The 26,880-nt window shown below is 38.8% G+C and overlaps 1 protein-coding gene and 1 pseudogene across 50 annotated transcripts in view; one reads left to right on the plus strand and one right to left on the minus strand.

Annotated features, from left to right (window-relative positions):
- ANK2 (ankyrin 2) overlaps positions 1–26,880 on the minus strand; it is a 619,163-nt gene that overhangs the window by 276,846 nt on the left and 315,437 nt on the right. The window lies entirely within an intron of this gene.
- LOC103549620 (peptidyl-prolyl cis-trans isomerase A pseudogene) lies at positions 749–1,159 on the plus strand (annotated as a pseudogene).

Here is a 26,880-nt window from a genome sequence, read left to right on the forward strand (position 1 = left end):
TTCTTTTCTAAATAACATTTTGTTAAAGATTAACATTCCTAGGTTTTCAAGCTTTGTTACATAAAGCCCATTAAAACGAGACTACGATCATGCGTTTAGACACATGAGGCCAACTGTTGATGATGGTGCACTCTAACAACCTCCACTTTATGTAGGTCAACACTTCCACTTTAGAATTATGTTTGGAAATTAAGGATGACGCTAATGTTTTGTGCACATGGACATGCATATTCTAAAACACTAGTGCTATCTGTTCAGCTTGTCCCCCCACCCATTCCTAAAAGAACTGGGACTGCTGCAGCCACTAACCAAAGGCCCTGTGGCATAGCCAGAGAGGCGCCGGTAAAAAAACTCCCAGAGACCCAGCCGTGCCTCTCAGAGCACCGCCTGCTCCTCTGGAGAACCCCCGAGTCCCCGAGCTCAGATTCTACACAGCCTCCAGTTCCCAAGACAGTATTTCACCATAGTACTTCTAATTCTAATGAAGAGCATCAAGGGATAGCTGACATAGCAATTTATCAGCTTCAAACCTATCCAGTGAAAAATACTCATGAGTTAATTCTGATTTCTCGTAGAGCATACAGCGCCATTCTAGGAAGTCTAGACGCACTTCAATCTTCAAAAAGAGTACCAACGAGCTTTTGTAGACCCCACCAACGCCGCTGCCACCCAGCCAAGGTCAACCCACCCGATTCTTTGGCATCGCAGTCAAGGGCTAGCTCTTGAGCCATGTCTGCTTCAAGCTGTTTGCAGACAGATTTCCAAAGACAGCAGAAACATTTTGCATTGTGAGCACTGGGGAGAAAGAGTTTGGTTATAAGGGCTCCTGCTTTCACAGCATTATTCTGGGACTTATGTGCCAGGGTGGTGACTTCACACCCTATAATAGAACTAGTGGCAAGTCCATCGATGGGGAGAAATTTGATGATGAGGACTTCAAGCATACAGGTCCTGGCACCTTGTCTATGGCAAATACTGGACTCAACAAAACGGTTCCCAGTTTTTCACCTGTACTGCCAAGACTGAGTGGTTGATGGCAAGCACGTGGTCTTGGCAACGTGAAAGAGGATGTGAATATTGTGAGAGCCATGGAGAACTCTGGGTCCAGAATGTCAAGACCAGCAAGAAGCTCACCATTGTCCACTGTAAACAACTCTAATAAATTTGACTTATATTTCATTTTAGCCACCAAACCATTCTTTCTGCAGCTCAGCAGAGCATCTCTCCACCCCACCGGCAGGCAACATCCTCTCATCTTTGTGTTCTTGCTGCAGCTCTTTGGGGTCCACACTTTCCTAGCTCTCTCCACATCTAGTTGGATTGCAGAGTTAAATTTACGATTATGAAATGAAAAATAAACAAAACAAAGATGGCCAATGAAATCAGTTTGAAGTGAAATCTTTTGAAGCTAAAATAATACATTGTGAAAATTTATGTTCAAAACCTAAAATTTATTTATAATTTACTTTTAAAAGTTTCCAACCAAGATGCAAGATAATAGGTGAATAAATGTAAAACAGTAACAGTCATTCAAAATGTAAAATCTCCTGAAAAGTAATAATACTTGAGCAAGAAATGGTCATTAAAAGTACATTATTTATATCTCTAGAACTTAGGGAAAATCAATGTCTATGAGGAAACTAGGAAACCCATCACTTTTTAAAAAGTAAATAATTATTAAATAATACACATGTAACTTTGAGATCTCTATTTTTGCCCCCAAACTAAAAATTAAAGTAGGCTTGGAAATTCTCCCTGTTTCCCTCCACTGAGGAAATGGATAACTCATCTCCTTTTGATTTTTTTTGTGTATGTGTGTGTGTAAGGAAGATTGGCCCTGAGCTAACATCTGTTGCCAATCTTCCTCTTTTTGCCTAAGGAAGACTGTTGCTGAGCTAACATCTGTGCCAATCTTCCTCTTTTTGCCTAAGGAAGACTGTTGCTGAGCTAACATCTGTGCCAATCTTCTTCTATTTTATGTGGGATGCTGCCATAGCATGGCTTGACGAGCAGTGCTAGGTCTGTGCCCAGGATCCGAACCTGGGAACACAACCACTATGCCACAGGGCTGGCCCCTCCCTTTGATATTTTTAATTACTTGTTAACGATTTTCCCTGCTTTTAAGGAGTGGTGAAATAACATAGAGAAAAATAAAGAGTTTAATAAAGTGGAAAAAAATTTTTAATTTCTATAGAATAGAATAAGTCAAATTAAAAAGGAAAAACAGTCTGGAATGTTTTATTGTAATGTTCGAGAGATTTGTAACTTGGGACCTTTATGATTTGGTTCTAATCTATTTTCCAGCCTCATCTTTCATGACTTTCCAACATACGTCTTTTTTTTTTTTTAATCTTGTTAAACATTTGCCAAGCCTACACTATGCCAGGACGTTCCACAACCCCGGGACTGTGGCACATGCTGCTCTCTATGTTTAGAATGCCTTTCCTCCCATCTTTTCCCAGAAAACTCTTATTCATCCTTCAAATTCCATTGAGCACCACTGTCTCCCCAGGGCAGTTACGTATGCTATCCACTGCACTTTGTTCCCTTCTTTACGACGGCACCTAACACATTTTATTGCAATTTATTTGCTTATACATCTATGTGTTATTTGAATACAAGCTTCTTGAAGTTAAGGATGCCCTAGTCCCTTCAGTGTTCTTATCACTCGATATATACCTGCCACACACAGCAGCACTTATAATGTGGTCCCTGGTGACCTCTGACCTTGTCTCTGACCGTTCTCCGTCTTGCTCCCCATGCTTCACTTACTAGTCCCACTGCTCTCATCGAGGATGCCAAGCAAGTTCCATTCTCAGGCACCGTAGACTGGCTGTTTCCTCTGCTGGGAATGGACTTACCCTGATAGTCACAGAGGTGACTCCCTTACTTCTCTCAGGTCTCTCATCAAGTATCACCTGCTCAGAGAACCTTGCTTTCCTTCACTACCTCAGTTCAAACACCCATCACTCGCTATCTCCTTACTGGGCTTTAGTTTTCTTCATAGCATGTACTGCCATCTGACATCATGGATTTGTTGGTTTCTGTTCATTGTCTACACCCCCTACCTCCACTGGAACATAATCATCAGAGGGGCAGGGACTTCGTGTCATTCACAGCAATGTCCCCCACACCTAGAACAAGGCCTGCCACAGGGTAGGCACGTACTCAACATTTGTTGAATAAATGAGTGATGATTGTCTGAGATAAACTGAATGGCAACTATAGAAAACTATCTATGAATATAAACAAAGAATGGAAAATATGATTTTGTTATTTAATACAGCAATCAAAACTGTCTTCAAATTTTTATTTAATTCTAGTGTGCTGATTTTTGAATAAAAACAGAATAGTTTTTAAAACTACTTCTGAGACAGACTACTTTTATCAACTTCTGAGACACGTTTCAAAGACAGGCAAAGCGTATTCAGGGTCTTTACTAATAGAACATGGTGGTTCTTAAATGTGTTCTGAGGCAGTTTTTATATTGGTATTAAATATAATATACTACTTTGGTTCTACTATATCTTCTGATCAATGATCAATAAATATATAACATTGGACCAGCTTTTAGGTCATATAAAAGGAAAAATACTAAGTAAATTAACTTACGATATACAGGGGCCCAAAGCTAAAAGCAAGCTTTCTGGGTCCTCTGTTCTTTCCATCTTCCCTTCTACATTCAAGCAGAACTTCCAATAAACTGTTCCAGAAGATGAGAATCTATTTCTTTTAAAAGAAAATTAAAAGTTTGATAAAACCCTAGTGACTGCCTCTAGTGCCTAACAACTCTGATGGAAAGATCTTCCTTCCTCTAAACCGCTTAGGCTGCGGTCCCAGTCTGTGCTGGGGGCTCCCAGCTGAGTTCCTCACAGCCTCACTCCCTTAAGAGGCCCTCACAGAGTCGAACACTTTTACCAACTTGTCTTTGAGGTCTGTCTTCTCCATGATGAATATTTTTTGATCAGCCCAAGGGTTTTAATATGCAAAGTCACAATTTGCAACCACGGGTAACTTCCGGGCAGGCAATAAATATTGCCACTGGGAATAAAAAAAAGGCCCACAGAAATGTAAGTGCCACAGAAATCTGTGAAGGACAAGGGCTGACAACAAGGCTGGACATAAGTAATCAACATGGAAACCAACCCACATGATACGTGTATCACAGCAGGTGGGGGATGGATTTAAAGGGGCAGAGCTGGAGGTGGAACAGGGACAGAGTAAAGAGATGGTAACCATTGCAAATCTAGACATACACGTAGGTCACAATAAGCGAGGAAGCACAGAACAGGTTCAAGTTAATTATGATTCTAACTGTATTGCCTGTCTACTATAGCATCTCATTTTTTTATTGGTTTTATTTCCCAATGTTTATGACTCTCTGCGAGCTATCCTTTAAATTTTGCTTCTGAAGCCTAGATGTGTATATTATATTTTAATGTTATTTCCCAATTTTAAGCCAAATAATTACAATGCAACTGCACTTTGCATATTACACTTTAAAAAGCACTACACATCCACTTGAACTCCTACTCATTCTTCCAGAATTGATTCCAACATCACCTCCCCTGGAACGCCTTCTATAGCACCCACTGTATCCCACCCAAGACTAGGCTAGACTCTCCTCGTGGGGCTGATAAGGCTCCCTGAATGTCCTCTCTCCTCGTCTTTATCAGACTAGAGAGGCCTCCGCTTACTTTGTTTATCCCTCATGAGACAGATCTTCTTGAGAAAAGGAATCATCTCTTTTATCTCTGTATCAAACAACTCTGGGCAATAAACACTCAAGAAAGAGGCAATGAATTAAAAGGTGAAAAGTCAACTACACTACATAAAACCATTTTTTAAAAATTGTAGAAATAGCTCTGGGTTCATTTGGAAATATATTGGAGCTACAGTTTTGATGGCTTGTGCCCTATGGATTGAAAGAAAAAAGTTTAATACCTCTGCACTCTTGGAATTCTACTCGATAAATATTTAAAAGCCAATACACAAGATATGCCTGCACCAGCAAAATGAAAAACCAGCCATGCTCCTCTGTCATTTCAGTCCCCTTGGTTATTTCACTCACACGTCACCTGCATCAGTGGTCATTTTCATAGATTGTACAAACTGAAAAATCTAAACTAAGGGTTCTTTCCAGTGTCTAGATAGATATGGTTATTGTGGGTTATGGCAACAGCATTCCAGGATGGTGGTTCTCACTCATCTAACCCTTACAATCCAAAGGATTTTAAACTATTCATTTACGCTCTGAGTCTCATATTCCTTGTCCAAAACGAGGGCTAATAATACTTACTTTATCTTTCTCAAAGGGTCGTTGATGGGCCCAAGTGGCATAAGGACTTACAAATACTTTGTAAAGTACTGTGAGGACATAGCTATTCTTAATCACAGATATTTATTTTAGCATCATAGAACGTTTATGTCATAATCATTTTAATACAAAATGATGTGTCGTACATATCTTCTAAATAAAACTATCATCTCGCTTAGCAATTTTATTTAAGCAACTACAGAAAGATGGGATTTTTACCCCTTTACTTAAAAATAATCCACAGAGGAAAAAATTGGGAACAAGTGTTCTGAATTTCAGAAATCCAAGAATATCTCCCTAATCATCCAAATGGGAGTCTATTTGATGAGATAACATCTCCTCTTGTTCTAAAACAATAGTCTTAAACTTATTCCATCATGGATTTAATAGTGTTTAGTTAGTTTCTATTTTTAAAAATAGCTTTATTTTCAATACCATTACTCCAAGGACAATTTTCAGTAGCTCTTGAATACAGCAATCATAGTCATTCCTTACCATACCAGAGGAAGCTTGTTATTCGCCAAAAATTCATGCTGCACTTTCAAGAAGTATTGTTTTTGGAAAATGGCCACCCCAGTGCAGACCTCATTTTGCATTAGGTTAGATCATACGACAGACTATGGAACCTAAGGAGAAGAGACGCACGTCCCTTTCCAGCCCGGCCTATAAAATCTCCTGCACCGTCCTCCACAGGCTCACTTCCTTGGTTGGCCCGGTGGATGTCAATCCCCGGGGAGATCTCGGAAGCCAAAGGTTAGAAGAGGCGGAGTCTCTATCAACCTTAGTCTCTGAACAAATCTGTATAAATCTGAGTCCCTGACAACTGCATATAAAAGACACAAGAACTTCACCCCGACCCCACCATCGTTGCACTAGACTCTACGTGAACAAAAACTAAGCTTCTTTTGTGCTAAGCTATGAAATTTCAGGCTTATATATTACATCAACTATCAGTAATAACTCTTATATCACTGCTGAATTTAGTACATAATCTCAATGTCCATCGGAGATATATTCTTAGAAAAAAATAACCTCAATGAACTGATTCAAAATACCAGATACATAAAACAAAATACTTTAAATACTTGCTATTGGCTAGTTTCCTTCTTGAGACTGAGATTTCCTGTGGCCCAAGCAACAGTGTCACTATAAATCAACACATCTATGTTGTGGCTTTGAACTTCAATGCCCACCTGACTCTGCTTGGCCCAGAGAGATTTCTCAGTCACACAGTGGGAGGGACAAGCAGTAATGCCCCTTTCCCGCTCCTTACACCCGCACATCTGGTTTGTGCATCTGCAAGAGGACGGAGTGGAAGACTAGATGCAAGTCACTTGTGCCGTCTAACTGCAGGAAGAATTAAGAAATTATAGAAATATGCACCATCCTCTCCAGATGGGGCTGAGGGCACACGTTAGGGAGCCACTCAGACTGCTTATGCCCAGGCTGCCCAAACACGTTTGCACGTTCATCAGTGACTCGGACAGATTTTGTAGTTCTAAGCAGGACCAGTTTCACAAAGATGGCTCAACATTTATAGCAGAATTTATGCAATATTTTATTTCAAGGAACATAACAATGAAGACTAAATATATAAAATTTAAAGAGGGAACTAGGAATAAATTACTAAGGAATTCTGTCTTGTAAAATTCATAAGATGCGAAATATTTTAAGTCAGAATATTTGAACCAGGTTTGCTCTCCTCACTTGTATAATATTCTCAACTGAAGCAATTGCCCACAACAGAGGAATACTCTCATGTATGTTTCAAATATTGAAGCTGAATTAGTTTTGTAAACAGTCCAATGGATAAAATGGAGGGGGAAATTGTGCATTAAAATTGAACATGATTAATTAAGTTTTAATAATTATGTCATTTCATCATTAATAGTGACATAAAATTAATTATTAAATAAATTAATAAAATTTATAGCTATTGCAAAATCTGAATACAAATGTAACCCTATAGAAATAGAAGGCAAAGAATTCTTGTACCAAATGAAACTGAATTATTGTACACATCTGCTGCATATTTAGATGCAAAATATAGATAATGTAAATCCAACTCCATGTTAGTATAAAATGTACAATTTTTTTATATTATAGGTTTTTGTGTATTATTTATTCAATAAATATTTATTGAGCATTAGAACATGCATCCACTGTATTACTTCTAGGACCAAGTTATTTTATGGGGAAAAGGATAGAATGCAATGATTGAGTTTAATTAATTATAGGTGGAAAAGATTTCCTTGAAGAAATAACGTCTAAGCTGAGACTTGACAGATGAGGGGCCAGTTTTGCTTATTAATAATAAATAATTTTTCACCATCATTAAAAGGACTTACCGCCTATCATGTAAAATGATTTGAAATCTAAACCAGCGATGATTATGTATTCTCCACAAGTGATTTAAATAGTATCTTCAAGGGAAGTGGATTTCTGTTTAGGGTCATATCATCAGAACACCTTGAGTCCAAAGCAGAAGAGCAGGGCAAGATTCTGCTAAGAATGTTGCCATGACAGCAAAAATTTCCCCAAGACTTGTCAATGACAATACATTTTTCACACTAAAAAATAGATCTTTTTTTCTATTAAGTAATCAGCTTCTTATTACCTTTTTATTACTAAATGGCTCCTAATGTCATGCTGCTAGGATCAAGACAGCTGAAGTGGCAATTAAAAACTCAGTTAAAGGGAAGCCAGCTTTATTAATTGCTAGAAAATGCCTAGTCATTCTAGCTGGGCTCAAAGATTGTTACCCTGGAATGGAATCATGTTCTTTGAAGGAACTAATGACTATTTAGAAGTACACTCCCTTCAAAATTAAAAGCAATCAATGTACATAGGAGATTCCCACTGACATCAGTTAATGCTGAGTTTAAAAATGTAAAGTGGTAAGTGGTATTAGATATACACAGTAAAAATCTTATTTAACAGAACTAATTAAAAGAAAAGACAGTCTGATGGGCCAGCCCACTGGAGTCACAGTTAAGTTCACATGCTCCGCTTCAGCGGCCCAGGATTCCCAGGTTCGGATCCCAGGCATAGACCTACACACTGCTCATCAAGCCACGCTGTGGCGGCGTCCCACATACAAAATAGAGGAAGATTGGTACAGATGTTAGCTCAGTGACAATCTTCCTCAAGCAAAAAGAGGAAGATAGGCAACAGATGTTAGGGCCAATCTTACTCACCACAAAAGAGAGAGAGAGAGAAAAAAAGAAAAGAAATTGATGTTTTACTTTGATCAGAATCTAAGTCTTATAAGATGATAGAGTCTATATCCATTATACTGAGTGTATATTCTCGAAACTATATGGGGAGCAGGCATACCAGACTGTATACTTGACAGACAAAACTGTTTTCCCATCGAACAATTCAAAAGGCTTCACAGAGCTTTCATACTTTATTTTATTATTCCTGATTTTTAAAGTCTTCTAGCAATAAAGAATAACAATGAAAATGTCACCATTAGAGGTTAATTGTGAAATGATAGACCGGTTTTAACAAACAAAACCACTTCCGCTTCCATAAACCTCTTCCTTAGGAGAGCAACATTGACTGTTTTGCTCTAGAAATCACCTCAAAGCCCAGCTAAACCACGTGAGGGTGCACCACTCTCTGCCGTCGCAGAGGCCCACAGGCGGGTTAGCCGGAACTGCACCCGCCAGAAGCAAGACATTCAGGATGTCAGTGTGGCAACTGGCTTTCTTCTCTTAAATTAATAGTTAAAACTGCTTTATGTTTTCATCTTTGATTAGGTTTGAATATTTTTCATTTTATTGAATTTGGTTATTTGTGGTATGCTGAGGGAAAAGTCAAGACAAGGACACACATGCAACTGAAATGTTTATTTCCTCTGAACAGACCATTTTCAATAATGACACAGTGGTTCAGATAAATGAGGAGGAAAGCCAATACAACTAAATAGATTTGAAAAAGAAATATAGTTATAATCATTTTCAAGGTCACTCACTTGAAAAACATTTACTGAAATGTGCCAAGTAGTATTCTGAGCAGTAAGAAAACTGAGACAAACAAGGTGTGGTCTCTATCCTTAAGCGACTTGCACTCCAGAAGAGAAAACCAAACATAAAAGCAAGGAAGTGCAATTTAAAGATGTTGAAATTAAAAGTTCAAAGAACAGCGGGGAAGCAGCTGGCCCTGCGTGAGCGGTGCAGGGACAGCCTCACAGACAGGAGTACGCGAGCCGCAGCAAAGGAGCACAGAACAGCACTGGAAAGTGTTCACAGGTCGTGTGGTTCAGATCGTGAGTTAAGCTGCAGAGGGAGCAGGGGCAAAATCAAGCCATGATTAACTGTATCCGGGAGACAATGGAGGAAACAAAGTATATCTATAGCAGAATTACTGATTGAACAGATTCCGCTGAGACCCAATCAGCTCTACTGAAAAGACACAAACTGTAATCTCCTCCCTCCGCTTGAGTAGATGGACCAGAAAATGCGTAGGGCACTGGACCAAAAGGCAGGAGGTAGGACCCTTGGGCTCTTGGGCAGGTTCCACCTGTTTTACTATGAGAAATTTGGAAGCAAGCCAGCTTCTCCGGGTTTCAATTTCTTTTTAAAAAATAAATGGCTGATGTGAAATATTCTGCATATTATTATGAAACTGTCCTCTAAGTTTCTCTTATTTGCTACTTAGAAACCTTATTTGTATATTAAAGTACGAGTTTAAGAGGAAAGCAGCCCTACTATTCTGCATTTTTTTATGTGAATGGCTAACCCTAAAGTACTCTCTGGCAGTTGGTTCTCCTAAGTGGTTAAATGCTCCTTTCTGAGCTTTACTCAGAATATTTATGGACAAACACTGCAAGTGCTAAGCAGCAGAGACTCTGCAATCAGCCCAGCTGGGAGGTTCCAAATTTGGCTCCACTACTTACCAGTCAATTGACCTTGAGTACATCACCTAATCTTTCTAAGCCTCAGTTTCCTCATCTTTAAAATGGCAAAAGTAATAGCATCTCATAAGGCTGATGAGAGAAATCAATGAGACAAGGCATGCAGAATGTTTAACATAATGCCTAGTACATGGGAATTGTTCAGTAATTGCACTCATGGGTTTTTACATTTCTTTTCTCTACTAGATGGTAAATACAGAGAAAGCACTGGTAGCTACTTCTTGATGTGTCACCCCAGGCACCCAATCCAGAAACCGGGCAGTCATCTTTACATCTAATCTATGCTGGTTGATTTCACCTCCTAAGTATTTCTTGAATCCTTCTTCTCATCCCTGACTACCAATGCCCTCTTTGAAGAAATCCCCATCTCTCATCTGGATTCTAATAGCTTCGTTACAGGTCTCCCTGCCTGTAGTCCACATGGCAGCCAAAGTGGCTGTTCCCTAACACAAACGTTACTGTAATTCCCTCTCTTGTTCAAAACTCCACCACCTACAGGACAATGTAGCTTGGCTGTTAAGGCTCTTAGAAAATATGGTGCCTACTCACCTCTCTGCTTACCAGGCTTCAGAAAAAAAAATCATAGACTGACCTCACCTAGGGGCCAGGGAAGGTTTAATCGAGGTAGAAGGAGAATCGGAACAGTGCACTGGCCATGGTAAAACACAATGTTATTTTTCCTGCTTCAAAAACATACGAATACTGCTCTGTAAATTCAGTAATATAACAGCTAAAGAAAACCTAGCAGGACAGGCTCACACCTGGGCACTTTTCTATTCTGACAAGGGAAAAGAAAAAGTCTATCTACCACAAAGGAAAAAGTCTATCTAATAAACTTTCTGAAGCCAAAAGAAATAACTGCTGATAACTTTATGAGACTTAAGCTTAATTTTAGAAAAAAATCATGTTCACTCTGCATCCAGCCGATGCCTCTAACAGGCTGTAACACCTACATCATTAGTAACCCACTGCTTCACGTGACCTCATTTCCCCAGAGAGCACTGCTACTATTGACCAGTAGCATCCAATATGCTGATAGAATAATGTCACAAACAATTCTCAGCAACTCTGCCTTCTGGAAGGGCTGCTCCTGCCAATGACATCACAGCTTGTCAGCTCAATATGCCACTGGCATATGGGTTCACTTTAAGTGGTGATAATAAATAGCATCGGGCCATCCAGTTACACTCCATTTTGAGATCACATTACAAAGTGGCATGAAGTCCCGGGCAAGACAGGAGGACTGCTGCTGTTTACTGTCTCTTGAGCCTCACTCCGTACTTAAGAAGGAAACTAAATCACAAGAAAAATGGGAACATGATCATGTAACAACTAATATTTTAAAACTGTAGTTTACAAATCTCTCTTTCTTGCATACTTTAAAGGAGATAATCCGAGAAAGCCATTATGATTCCTATTTTAAAGATAAATAAACTGAAATGCAATTGAGATTGCCAAGGTCACTCAATGAGATGGAGCCCCCAACACATTTTGTCTGCATATTTTATGTTTTTATTGCATGAGCAGAAGCAGATAGAATGGTCCTCGCTGGTGTCTGCTTTTTATGCAGACACATTCACAATACCAGAGCAGGCCCGCTCTTAAGGAGCTTGGTCTGGGACTATTGTTCTGTGTAATGGCGTGGATGGCCAGCTGCTGGATTTGATTCAGTAGCCAGTGGTGAAAAGTGAACAACACTTGCATAGAAGCAAAGTAGAAAGCAGCCTTCCTTGGGGACAGCTTGAACTCAATAAATAGCTCCATTAGTTTAAGGCAGCAAATACGCACAGGGATACACAGCGAACTCACAAAGGCACTGTTTCTCTCTGCCTGTACTAATTGGATCTAACTTCTTTCCGTGGTTACTGGTTAATAGGACTTGGCAGATGGTCCTTCGAACTGAAGGGACAGTAAAGGTTCATTTAGCCCATCCACCTGTTCTCAAGCAGAACTATCCTTAAAACAACCCAGACTTTAAAAATTATATTCTTTAAAAGCTTTTCTTAATTATAACAGTAACATAAGCTCATTGAAAAGATTTTGGACTACACAGAAAGTTACCAAGAAAAAATAATTACAATCACTTACAGTTCAATACTCCAGATATGACCACTGTTACATTTTGATGTTTCCATCTAAATTTTTTATGTTTGTTTTTATCACTTTCAAAATTAATTTTCTTATATCCTATTTCCTTTTAACATTATATGATGAGAATCTTCCTATGTTAAATACTTAAAAAAAATATTAAGTGGCTGCATTTTGTTTTCATGTGGATATACTAAAATATGTTTACTCACGTTTCTATAGTTCAACAGTCAGGTTTACTTTGCTATTGATAAATAATGCTGCAATGATCATCTGTTTACATAAATCATTATTCAAGTGTCTGACTATTTCCCTGGATAACTTCTTAGATAAGGAATTATGTAGTGAAGGAATATTGAGATTTTACGCCTTTTCCTGCAACACTAAGTTGGTTTCAAGAACGTATCAACAATATATAAGAGGGACCCTCTACGTTCATCAACTTTGAATGCTATGTTTTATATTCGTGTTTTAATTTGACAATCCAAAAGTAGGTAAATATTTCTGAAATATATTTTATTTTATAATACATACAGAGAATGAGATTTGGCATCCTCCCTTGACAAAATCCTCTATGATTATTGGAGATAAACTGACTTGGAATATGACAAAGTCTAAAATGTTATAAACGCTTGTTGTTGTTGTTTGTCTCAAAATAGCTAGGAACAAGGCCCAGCCCTGGTGACCTAGTGGGTAAGTTCAGCACCCTCCACTTCAGCAGCCCAGACCCAATTCCCAGGCACAGACCTACACCACCCCTCTGTCAGCAGCCATGCTGTGGTCATGGCTCACATAAAAAAATAAAGAGGAAGATTAGCAGCAGATGTTAGAAAAAAAATTAGGAATAAGAAATAAAGCAAAACAGCACATGAAGGTAATTTAATTGTCTGTTGGTCACACCACAAATCCTCAGATGGAAGATTCCATGGTGTCTTAATCAAGTAACATAAATCAAGTGCATTTTTCTCCCTTATTTGTCAAAAAGATATTTCAGATTTGTCAACCTGAATATTTAAACCACCGTATCTCCTTATATACTGCAAATTCTCTTAGCTCCATTTTACGTGGAAATGCATTGAGGTCATTGACTAGTCACAGTTACAGTTGCAAAAGTTCATTGATAAACTGAGCAGGAGAAATGATACAAACTCCTCACTTTCCAAGATAAAAAGTTCCTGACATTGACCCATGCAGCAGATTTACAACAGGACAACTGTTAGCTAACATTTCTCAGCCCATTGTGAATCACCTCACAACGGTTAGGAGCATCACTTATTTTCCATCCCTCTTTCCTTCCTTCCCTCCCCCACTCCCTCCCTTTCCTTCTTCCTTTTTTCCTTCTATCATGGTAAGTAGCTAAGAAAAAAAACTTCCAGCACCAGTAAAGTCAGATACTAATTACAGGTTTCTTGTAAAAAAAAAATGTAGTGAATTATTTCCTACGAAAATGCAACATGATCAATACTAAAATATAATGGATTACATATTTCAATGCTTAGAATATGAAATCCTACAATGAAAACAAAATCATTGTCTAATACCATCTCCTTCAGAAAGCTTGCCTGACCAAGTAGATCAATCTATAGTTTACTAAGCGTAAGTAATAGGCTAACAACTGGGTTTTAGATAATTCTAACACTGGCAGAAAGTTATCAATTCCTAAGAATATAGTGCCTTAGAGCAATGTCTTTTCAAAATGTGGTCTTCTTAGCACCAACGACAGAATCCCTGGGCTGCTTGTTTCAATACACATTCCTGAGCCTTTCTCCAACTTATTGAATCAAAATCTCAGTGGGGTTTAGAATATCTTTTTTTGAACAACATCCTTAGATATTCTTTTGCTAAACTAAACTTTGAGAAAGACAGATGATTTCTGTAACTAAGCGTATTAGTTCTTGTTGCTAAGTATCAATCTAAGGGTATTTAACCAGATCACCAAATCCAATGCTATTTGAGAAAAGGAATGTTTTAATGATTATTTGTTAATATACTGCCCTTTAGATCAGAGGTGCTATTGGAAAACAGCCATCCAAAAAATCTTCTGCCATTTGGCAAAACTTCTCTGAATCATTATTCATAGTTACTTGTTTAATTCAGATTAAAGAAGTAAACAATGCTTAAGCACCCAAGCCAGACCCTCCACCTGTATGTCTCGGGTTTACTCTGGCATCCAGGTTTCCGTGGATAGCTTCCCAGGCCCAAGTCTTTCTTTCCCATCTGCCATATGCCACCCAAACCCACATGCAGTAGGATGGCAGGGGCACAGTATATGGGATTATAATGGGTTTCCAGAGGTGATTTTGAGGACGCTCATTTGAAAAGCAGAGGAAATGTTACCAAGGTTCATGGTGAAAAGATCCTATTCAGGACACGGGGATTGGAACTGGAGAGGAATACCTTGTCAAAGTTACGAGAATTTAAATGTATTAATCACACTTAAGCAAATTATTATATGGGGCTATATAGTGTGATAGACATAAAAAGATATCTGATTAAAAGAGCTTGTTGTCTACAAATACTCTTTATTGTTCACAGTCAAGTAGAAATTTAATTTATTGAAACATATGCCCACCTCCCTTAGTTGATTATAGCTATTATGTAATCGTAATTTAGATACGAAAGAAGTGTGTTTCAGACTTTAGTGTATAAACAAAAATCTTTTTTAAATGCATATTTTGATTCACTAGGTTGTGGAGCAGGGCAAGAGCCTACATTTCTTACAAACTACAGATGATGCTAATCTGAGTACCACACATTTTGAACAGCAAGGTACCAAAGTGCATTTTTAAATCTACTCCTACTTTACCATATATTAAGCACTTTCAACCATGTTGTTTGAGAGCATGAGAAAAAAACTGCTGCTGCTGAAATACCCATTTCATAAATGTATTTGCGTTCCTACTAGCTAGCTAAACTTACAAATCCACAGTAGCTTTCCCAATAGCAATCAACCACGCGCTCTTTTTCTCATAAGCATGCATTAGTTACTCAGCCTTCACAGAACTGACCCTGTCTTTCTCTTTCTTGCCTTAGACTCTCTTCCTGCATACGTCTCTCTGCCAATCAAAATTTTACACATTTAAAGTCCACTGAAATAGTACTTCCTTCGTAAGTCTTCCCTGATAGCCTCAATGATGTGTAATTTCTCCTCCCTTTAACTTCTCATACTTTTCAAATGGATAAATGATTCAAAACAGTGTACTCTGTACATCTACAGGAGCTTGGCCATAACTACGTTTCTGCTTCCTTTTTATCAGTTATTCGTTCTCAAATCTAGTTGCATATTATGCATGTGAGGAGACATATGAAAAAACTTTGGGGCCACAAGCCTTACCAAAACCAATTAAATCAAAATCTCTGGGGAGCAAGACTCAGGCATCAGAATTTTTTTAAAGTTCCCCGTGGGGATTCCAAAGTGCAGCCACAGTTGAGAATCACTGTCTTGGAAGGCTCTCGAAGAGCTCATACCAGGGCTTGTTCATAATCATTTATAATAGTACACTCAACTCAACTCAACTCAACTCAATAATTTACTGAGGGCCTTGAACACAGTAGGCACTTAATAAATACATACCAAATTGAACATTAAAATTTTCCACATTTGCACACTGGGAAGAAAAGGAAATCACATCAACCAAACTTTCTATTCTTCACAATGCATTCTCAAATGGTACACTCAATAAAAGATGAAATCCTTCGTGTAAAAAAATTCTGAAATTGCTGATATATTCCTCAACTCCTCTGCCATCAAATGTTCACTTTAGAGATTAGGATTTTCCATAAGACTGGTTCCAATTTACTTTTCTTTTTCAGAAAAGCACTTTTCGCCTCTCTTCAAGTTGAATAGATACTACGAATCATTAATGGAATGTTCAGCAGCAACCATCCTGGAAATAATCAGCTGGCACCCAAGGCAGGGCACACTTTTCGCTGCTGTCAAACAAAATTAATCACAAGCCTCCAGCATGCTGAGTAGAGGCGGCCCTGGCACCAACGGAGGGGGTGCCTCTACAGCGTGGTGGCAGTCGGTGATCAGCGGGAGAGCCAAGCTGTTTTCAGATAACACAGCAATGGGTTGCTTCTTTCCCTCCTTTTCTTTCTTCTTTTCAATTTCTAAGGGAGAACCTCCTGGCAATGCACCCAGGAGGTTTTCTTGCCATGGAAACAAGAGAACCGGTGTCTTAAAAGCAGACTGTAGGAAAGAATGCCACTCTCCTGGCTTTGTTCTGCCTCTGCAGAGGACTATAGGGAATTACTTAAAGAATTCAGGCTGAAGTCCTAGTTACACATGAATTACACAGACAAACCAGGTATATCCTGGGAGTCCTGGCTGTATTATCCAGATATATCTGTCCTAGCATGCTTTGGTGTTATTTAGGAGAGATCTAAATTGTATATGTTCAATCAATAAGAGTTAATTCATTATTTGAAAAATAAATTAACTGAGTGACATTGATGTGCCAGGTATTGTGCAAAACTCCAAGAATTAAAAGGCACAGTCTCTGTGACACAGTTGAGAAGATAGTCAGGTCTACTAACAGCACAATGGAATTGTCACAAATTCTATAATAGAAACTGTTTGAGTAGGGACATTATAATGTCTACAATTATAGCACCCCATAAATAGTCTAAACACATACTTTGAGAGCTAGAAAGGAAGGACAGCAAGAAAAATCTTGAAGTAATTGTTTTTTAAGAAAAAAAAAGAACATCAAAGAAGTCATCATGGTAATTTCTTACACTTATATTTTGGTGGAGTTCTGCATAAGGCCTTGTTATTGCCTAAGCCACTCCCACGATCTCCTGACACAGCTCAGCAGAGGTGTCCTCACCCCTCATTCCTCACCCATACCTCTAAGAAAACAGTTGCAAACGTCTTCTAATTTTGAGAATATCTCATACTCACTTTATTTAGACATCACAAAGACCAGCCTGGCAAGAAGACTGACATTTGAACACCTGAGTAAATTGGCACTTGAACTCTGTAGCATTCAAAACACACTTTTTCCCCCAGAAATCCAACTGTCTATGTTGCCTGAGTTTGCTTGTTGTAAGACTCCATATAATGAATCTCTGAGTCATCCGTCTAAGCCCAAGAAAGGGGATCTGATCTAAGCATATAAAGATCGTTACAAAAGCTGTGTTTTATTGGCCTTCTTTCTCATACCAAGTAGCCCTTAGGTTATCAGGAAGCCAGAGTCCCCTGCTACTTTCACCAATAGGGCAACGGTCAAAAGTGCTGGTAAAAGGAGAGGTTTAGTTTGTAAATGCTTACTCAAGGTATTTGTCCTTCTGTCTGCTGTCTTGGGCTCCCCAGCACTGACTTTATTCAAAATGAGGGAGGGGCAGGGTGTACCATCATCTAAACCCACAGCAGATTATAAAGCTATATGTCAATCAGTGAATCCCATCAGGGTGCAGGGTAGTGAGTAGGGAGGGCTAAACATGCTTGTTGACCAAGGAAAGAAGAAAGTTTGGCTTAAGGAGAAGGTGGATTTTGAGTTAAGTCTGGGAGGAGTTATCCTAACAGCCAAAGTAGCTAAAGTCCAGGTAAGACAGACCCTGTGAAACACAGGGAGAGTTTTAGGAAGCTCTTCTGGACTCCTCGATCTGAGTAGCAATCACACTGTGCATTTCTGTAGCGTCCTTTAAAAATAGATACTATGGCCTTCATCACGGCGAACTGTAATTGCTGTTTATTTTCTAGCCTACTACCCTGTCAGCTGACTGCCTTTGAAACCATGCCATTCTGCCAGTCTTTGCCTCTAATCTGACTGAAAAGACATCAGGCCTAAGCTTCTGTCAGCTCCTATTGCATTTAAGGTTTTGTTTTTAAATAAATGCGAGGCAATTCAGACATGTACAGTGTACACTAGAAGCAGTCATTATTTCAGGACTATGGGATGGTTGTCATCTCAATTTAAAATGAACTCAGCCTTATTCTTAGGGCTTTATCCTGTCTGTTACTTCTTTCTAAACAAATCTAACTAGACATTCTTGGCTCATAACTTCTCTGGGGTGTGACAGTCTCCTTTATCCATCACCATTACTGTCATCCAAATTTGATGTTATGATGGGTACTAAGGGTTTACCGAGCAACTAAACATAAGCATTTCAAGTGTCCCTAAGGCTTATCATCTTAGACAGAAAAGATAAAGGCAGAATGGTATGTTAATGACATATACCATAAATTAATTTAATTAGTGTCTAAGGATTTTTAAAAGACTCAGTACATTCACCGGCAGCATTGAGTAAGATCAGGGAAGTTACAAAGAGAATTAGGCTGTTGGATCTCTGAAGGAAATGTAGTTAGTCTGACTGAGCAGCAATGGCTGCTACCCAACAAAAAAGTGTTTGATTGGTTGGTCCCAAAATTGTACTGACAGGCTCGTAGGGCAAATGGATACTGTCTTCCAGTCAAACTTATTGCTTTCCTGGTGTACCAAAACCAGGAAATTAAAGTAAGTGCATTTTTATTGGGACTTGTAGGGAGTCAAAATTTGCTACCTCAAGATGTATCTCTTTGGCATGATGATTATTTTGGGCTGGTTATTTTTCAAGAAACTGTAGACATGGAAGAAGCTCTGAAAACCAAGCAGAAGTTACCCTTTGTAAGATACATTTACATTTGTAAGGGACATCTCCATCTATAAAGGTGTCTCCCTCTCTGTACCAGGAAGAGGGGGATAACCTTATCTCTAGAAACTCTCATCAACAGAAGGCAAGGACTTAAATCTGCATAATAACCTTACTCTTGTTTAAGGTGCTTTTTCTGGTAATCTCCCATAACTGACACCCCACCTCCAACATCCTCCTTTATCTTTATTGAAGATGGTATTTAAGGCAGCAGCTTTAGCCATTCTGGCGAGTTCCTCAGTTTTCCTGGGTTTCTCCCACAGATACATGTTATTAAACTTTGATTTTCTCCTGTTATTCTGTCTCATGTCAGTTTAATTCTTGGACCAGCCAGAAGGACCTAGAGAGTAGAGGAATTGTCTTCCTCCCCTACAGATTCAAACTCAGAGTCACTAAGTTTAGTCAGAATTAGAAGAAAAAATTCAAACATAGGACAATGCCATTTATACTGATTAATCCCAGAGTCAAATGCCAAGTAATCACATGCTTGAAGTATCACCACCACTCTCCTAGTTGTACACACAGTTTCATGAACTTTAGTGATGCCGACTGAGATTTTTTTTAAGTGATAAAATGACAATGATGGCATTCTAGGGATAGAGGTCAGTAGAGTACAAAGGGAAGCTGATGAACTTTGTCTAGAAGAAGAGAACACGTACTAAGACAAGAGAAATGAATAAAGGAAGCTATATTTTAATTTGGAGAATATAAGATGTAGTCTCTCTGAGAGAAAGTATGGAATTGATGTGCCAATTCTCTGCAGCATCCACCCAGGATCAGGAACAAAAGAGACAAATGGTGTAAAGACTGAAATGTGGTCTGACCCTCAACACATGAGTGAAGTGACAATGTTGACCTGAACATCCAACTGGGATTAGGATGAAGTGGGTTAGATTGTTCTGGTCAAGTGTTAAAAAGTTCACAGCATGATGTACAGCTGGATAGCCCCCATGCCTAGAGAACAAGATGAAGAAGAGGAGGAGGTTACCAGAATTAAGCAGAAAAGAGAACTTCGACAACAGCACTACTGGATGAACAGAGTCCTGTGGTCCTTGGGGGAGGCCAGAGAAGAAAGAATGAGTAGGCACTGTGGTCAAGGTAAAAGTGATGAGTTAGAGAGAGACACTGGATATTCAGCATGAGAAGGAACAATGAGTCACATGTGGTCCCAAGGTTAATGAGAAATATTACCCTTTAATGGAAAAGTTTAGCATAAACGATGATGCAATAAAGAGAAGACCAGCTCTTTTCTTGTCCTATTTAGTTTCATTTGGTAGCAAAATATCCAGCTTAAGATATCATATGGTTGTACCAAAGGTTAAACGCATTTCTTGACTTTTAAAAGACTGATTCCACCGGGCTGGCCCTGTAGCCGAGTGGTTAAGTTTGCGCGCTCTGCTGCAGGCAGCCCAGTGTTTCGTTGGTTTGAATCCTGGGTGCGGACATGGCACTGCTCATGAAACCACGCTGAGGCAGCATCCCACATGCCACAACTGGAAGGACCCATAATGAAGAACATACAACTATGTACCCGGGGGCTTTGGGTAGAAAAAGAAAAAAATATAAAATCTTTGAAAAAAAAAAAAACACTGATTCCAATATGTAAGTCTCGTGAACTTGTGCTGATCTTCTTTGATGATGAGTATTATCCCTTACTTTACTAAAGCACTCTTTCTTCTCTCTCAGTCTTCATGAGGCGTGTTGCTACTGCTAATTGTCCACTGCAGCCTGTGCTGGAGACCTGGAAGACAGCCTGCTCTAATTTGGCTCATTTGATGGTTCGTGCCAATAAATTTTTAAATTCTGCTCTCCAGGTGGCAAGGCTGTTTTATAACAAATTGCTGGCTAATTAGGGCATAAATGTTCTTTTCTTCATTTCTCCCTGACCTTGCTCATTCTCTTCTCCTCGCTGATTACATGCCCCAGCAGTGGTCTCTCCACTCCTTGTTTCACAGTCTCTTCTGTGATCTGCTTACATCACTTATTACTTCCAGGACTTTGATCTTAATTTCCAATTTTTTTAATCTGTTGAGTCTGACATCCCTTACTTAATTTTATACCTTCTTAGTATTTCCCTAAAGCTAAACTGATAGTTTATTATTTATTTATTATAAAATTATCTACAATTTTTTACTCTTAACCATGTCATTATTCTGTCTATAATACAAATATACAATCATATGAGGCATTTCTGACCATTCTCTTTATCCTCATGTGACATCACACTCTATTTCTAAAATCTGTAAAATACATTTAGGTGCTCCACTAGGCACTTTTCTAATCCATTCCTAAAAGTGTTATATATTTTTATTTGCTTTTCATCTAATATTACAAAATTGAAATTACCCAAAGTTTTTATGAGATGCCTATTTATGTGATTGACAATATATCAAATGGTAGAAGCAAACAAGGGTAACATAAATTTAAAGGACTTCCAGAGACCTCCAGAATGCAAAGTATTTAAAAATAACAAAGTAAATATTCTCATAACAATTTCCAGCATCACTTATATACAACACATCCAGTATAGACATAACTTACTGCCTCAATTTTTGTATATCTTTACAATTCTTTCACTGTGTAGGTGAAATTCACACATAAGGGCAGGAAACGCTTAAAGACTTTTTAATTGCCATTCACAGGCAATTATTAGCAGATTTGTTTTTGTTGCAGAGATGTGGCTATAAAGTTCACATCTTTCCAACACTTCAGGGAAAACTGTTTGAAGAAAAAGAAATAAAAATGCGATAGAGAGAGAGAGAGATAATTTGTTCTGGTTTTCTTTGGGAATAATTGCTCAAATGATCTCTTTAATTTGTATTTGCCCCAGGAATTAAATAGACTTATAACAGCATGCTTAGAAAATCAACTGGCCTGAGTGGCCCAGAGACACAGTGATCGTGTGACCAGTACAGAGAGGAGAACAAGTGTGGTCCGCCTGACCAGAGAGAAACATGTCACTGTTAACTTATTCTCACCATGGTCGTGAAGGCTGGGTGGAGTCTTGGACAATCAGGCACCAACAGACTCATGCCTGGGGCCACCATATGGAAAGCGCAGCCTCAGAGGCACACTTGTTAGAATCTAAGCCTGGCATTCATATGTGGAGAAATCAAACCCAGTTCTCCTAGGAGCTCCTCCACCTCCTTTTATTGTCTCCACCCTGAGAATCTCTTTCTCAGCCTTCCCAATAACTACAGGTGTCACTCCAGGACTCTGTCCCCCACCTATGAGTGACTTCATCACTTCTCACGATTTCAACCTCTCTATCTTATGGTTCCTAAAATTCTATCTGTCCTCACCTTTCCTCTAAGTGTCACACTTCAAATGCTTGCTGGACTTTTCTATCTGCATGTGTAATACAAACCTCAAGCCCTATATGTGAAAATTGGAGCCCAGGACGCTTCCCTCTGAACCGCTCCTCCTGTACTTTTGGCTCTGTCAGTTGCTAGTACCGCCAGCCGCCAAATCACCAGAGTTGGACACCTAAGAGTCATTTTTGCTTCTTGTTCCCCTACACTCCACCTCACCCCCTTGTCCACTCAATGGCTTAATCAGACTAACTTACCTTTGTTTTTCCCTTCCTTTCCACACCTACCACTACATCTTAGTTCATTTCCATATCCTATCTCCCCAGCATTATAGCTCCCTACATAAAATCTGTCTCAAGACTTTCTCATTCTCTACATTCTCCACAGGGATGGAAAAAATAAATCTGGCATGTCACCCCACTGCTTAAAGCCTTTCAAAGTCTCCTCTTTAGCTACCCAGCATAAAGTCCAAGCTCATCAACATGAGGAACAATAATCTTACTCCTGCCCACGCCTTCAGCCTCATTTATCACATGTCCTACTTACTTTTCACTTTATAATCTAGCAACAGAAAATTTACATAGTGCTCACTCACTACTGCCAAGCCCTATTCTAAGCACTTTACATACACTAACTCACATAATTCTCACAGAAACCCTATTAGGTAGGTCCTATAATTATCTCAATTTTTATAGATGAGGAAACTGAGACGCAGAGAAGCTAAGGTACCTGCCCAAAGTTACATACCTCGCATGTGTCAGAGCATGTGGTCCAGTTCCAGACTCCACCCTCTACCCTACTCTGCCCCTCCTTCCCTGGGTGTGCAGGACTGTTTTCATTTCCCCATGACATGGCTCATGCTCTACCTTCTGTCGGAAATGCTTCTGTCGCACCTGTGCCTGGCCCCCTCCTACTTGCCTTTAAAGCTCAGCTCAGTCATCATCGCTTACAGTAGCTCAGCCGTCAGAGCTTGCAGCAGTTCTTGCTAGACTCTTCCCCTTCCTCACAGGGCCTCCTGTGCTCCTAAAGCAGGCCGGGAAAATTCTGTGCTCCTATAGCAGGCTCTGTATATTCTGTCCTCCTATAGTAGATGATGTATATTCTGTGCTCATACAGTAGGCTATGTATATTCTGTGTCCTGTAATAGGTGATGTATGGTCTGTGCTCCTACAGCAGGCTATGCATAGGCTGTGCTCCTATGGCAGGCTATGCCTATTCTCTACTCCCATAGCAGGTGATGTATAGTCCGTGCTCCTGTAGTAGACTAGATATTACCTGTGTGCAGGCTGTGTATATTCTGTGCTCCCATAGTAGGCGATGTATAGTCTGTGCTCCTATGGCAGATTATGCATATTCTCTGCTTCTACAGCAGGGCACAGAATACGCCTCCCTCATTTTTAGATTTTGTATTTTGCACAGCACAGTGTCCAGCCATTAAGAAGCATTCAATAAATGTGTACTGAGTGCAGACTTAATGAATATGTGGATGAACAAAGGGCATCCCCACCAGTAACCAAGACATCTTCCTAATAAGAGTACCACAGTAAGTGAACTTTAAGCACTTACAGAATGAGTCCAGGAGCCCCTGCAGTCAGCTTACAAAAACCGTAATAGGCCTAAGTGCATATGCCTGCGTGTGTGTGTGTATGTGCATGTGCATGTACGTGTGAGTGTGGGTGTGTTGGGGGGAGCCAACATGAATCAAGGTAGAAAGGGACTAACACTTGAAGCAATACACAGACTACGCAGAACCAAGCAACTCTATGAGACTAATGTGTGCTAACGATTCCACAAATCCATATACAGTTTCCTAATAATGTTTTGATTTCAGTTACTTTTTTAGTTTGTTTTAAAGTCCTAATTTAAAAAGGCCTTAAGGTATCATAAAATATACACTGGAACCCAGGTGGACTGCAGGGTAATGACTATAGCAAAGCAGCCCTCTTTTCACAAATCACAGCTGAAAGACACCTACTGGTTTGGTAGCACCAATATGACAAATTCTCATGAAGCATTTGATTAGTAAATAAAAGGAAATTAGCTTTTGCTAATAACCTTGCAGATGAAAACTTGGTATATCACTTGGTGTTAGAAACATGGCTTGTCCTCACTGTCAACCTGCACTGCCTCTCCTTCATCCAGCAGATAAGGGGCATTTCTAAAGCTGTACCTCTCTCACAATCAGCACTTACATGCTCTTTCTCATGGCTAGGCTTTGATCGCTCTTTAAGATGGCCTCTAAGCAATAGGAAGATCAGTGTCCTAGGAGTCAGGAGACACGCAGTCTAGACTCAGTTTACATGCTTTTGGCCAATGTGCTTGACTTCTCTGTGTCTCAGTTTTCTCATATAAAAAAAAGACATTTGGATTTGGAAATTTTCAGCTAATCTCAGCTCTACTTTAAGCTACTTGCAGCTCTAAAAGTTTATGCTCTCAAAGAAAACTAGTATGAATCACACATTAAAGTCACCTGCATGCATGCACATAAACACACACACACACACACACAAAGAGAGAGAGGGAGGGAGAGCCCTCAGATATATATTGATTTTGCAATTAAAAAAACATTACCTTTATTATATACACAGGATAGGTGTTATTGGTATGTTTCTGTAGAATTTGAGAGGTACTATATTTGTTTAAATTTCAATTCTAAATTTTGTATTTGCTAGAGGTTCTACAGATGCACAAGAAAATTAATTACAATTCATGACTTAAATCATAAATAAAAGTTAGTTTACTTCTCAAAAATTTTCTCATTAGTTTGGATTTCCTCAAAATGATGGGTTCGTACTCTGCAGCAAGGTACACCAGCACAAGTTGAGCTCTTAGAGTGAGGTACGTAAGCTGGGCTGGCAGGTGGGGAGACAAGTGTTGCTGACATGGGAAAAACAAAAGGTGGCCATGTGCCTCCATGGAACATAGAGCCCCTCTTGGTTAACGCTAGCTGAATCCTGACTGGCGCCGCCTGCTGTTATGTCTATGCTCCCAGAACAGCTGGCACCTGCAGAGGGGAGACATGACTAAAAGAGGCACAAGATCACATCAGGATCATGAGCCACACGGCATTCATAGCGAGCTCAATCTGCACACAGAGATGATGAGGCAGGTGGAAGGGACCTTTGTCTAGTGTTAGACTCACAGCAAAATGCACTTATGTCATATCAAATTCTAAAGGGCTTCACATTCCTAAATAATTAATGCGGCAAAATCTCTCTAAGTTAAGTAATACACATCTTTAACACCTAAAGCAACACAGCTTAAACTGGATCGTATCACTAAAAGTTCCAAAAATGACTTTCAATGGGAAGAAAGCCATTTGCACATACCTACTGTAAAAAAGTGCTCTTTTGTGTTTATGAAAATAATCAAATTTCAGTTAACTGTTTTAGGTCAGCCCCAAAATAAAATAACATTATATTAAAAGCAGCTGAATGGAGAGCTTTCTGTAAGTAAGGTGACATTTGAGGCATCAAGTGAAATAAAGAAGCAGAAATGTATTTTTTCCATCGCAACCTAAACAAGTTCAAATGTTATTTAGTTGAAAATTAGCAAGAATTAACGTCTACTCAAAATTGCCCTGAAATTTATTTTACAGCTTTACTTTTACATTTTCATTGAGTTCAGTTGCATAATTTTAAAATATAGTAATATTTTTATATGAGACAAAATACCATTTTCCATAATTCAGCTTTTTTCCATATTTACTGTTAATTTTCAAGAATTTTTAAAACTATAATATGAAAAAATACCTACCTATAACTGCCAGCAAATGAAAATAATCTGTAATTAACATCATAGATGTATATTACTATTTATCAGTCTGTTTAGCTTTCCCTCTTCTTCCAACTGAGAAAGTGGCCACACAAAAACAGACAACGTTTTTTTGTTTGTTTTTGTTTTCTTTTTATTGCGTTCATAGTAGTTTACATCAATGGGAGATTTCAGTTGTACATTATTTCTCAGACAATGTTTTTTGATTGTGGCAAAAACAATTATTTTTACAATGGTAAAAGACACATTTGCACCATGAAAGAAATCAAACTTTGACCAGACACATGGAAGAAAGTGAACTCAAGAACTACAATACATTTTCTGAGAAAGTAATGTTGAAATCCACCTTTTCCAGAACTTATTTTAATAATGACTATTATCAAATACTATCTTATCTCTAATATTAGTGGCAGGTATGATTTGAAAGCCTTTACTAAATAATAATCCAATACTATCAATTAGGAAACATGGCAAGTTTTATGGTGTTTTTTGCTATTATTTGGTAATATTCCAAAGATAATATTTGTTATACACACGCATGCACAGATGCATATATATGAATATATACATAGTCATATATATTCCACTGGATAAGTTCTTACTAAATTTCACATTCAATATTATAATCTTAAATTCCAAGTAGATATTACACATTAGAATTTGAATTTTGGTCAGCTATAACACAGACACTTGTCATCTGTTATCGAAATTGGTATAAGCACCTCATTTCCTCAAGGTCACTTTAGGGTCAAAAGACATAATTGCTTGTCATCATGGTAGGCCTAGGGAAAATAATCAAATTAGTACTGTAGAAATAGAAGGCAAAATATTAA

This window comes from Equus przewalskii, chromosome 2 (assembly GCF_037783145.1).
Source record: "Equus przewalskii isolate Varuska chromosome 2, EquPr2, whole genome shotgun sequence".
Lineage (NCBI taxonomy): Eukaryota > Metazoa > Chordata > Mammalia > Perissodactyla > Equidae > Equus > Equus przewalskii.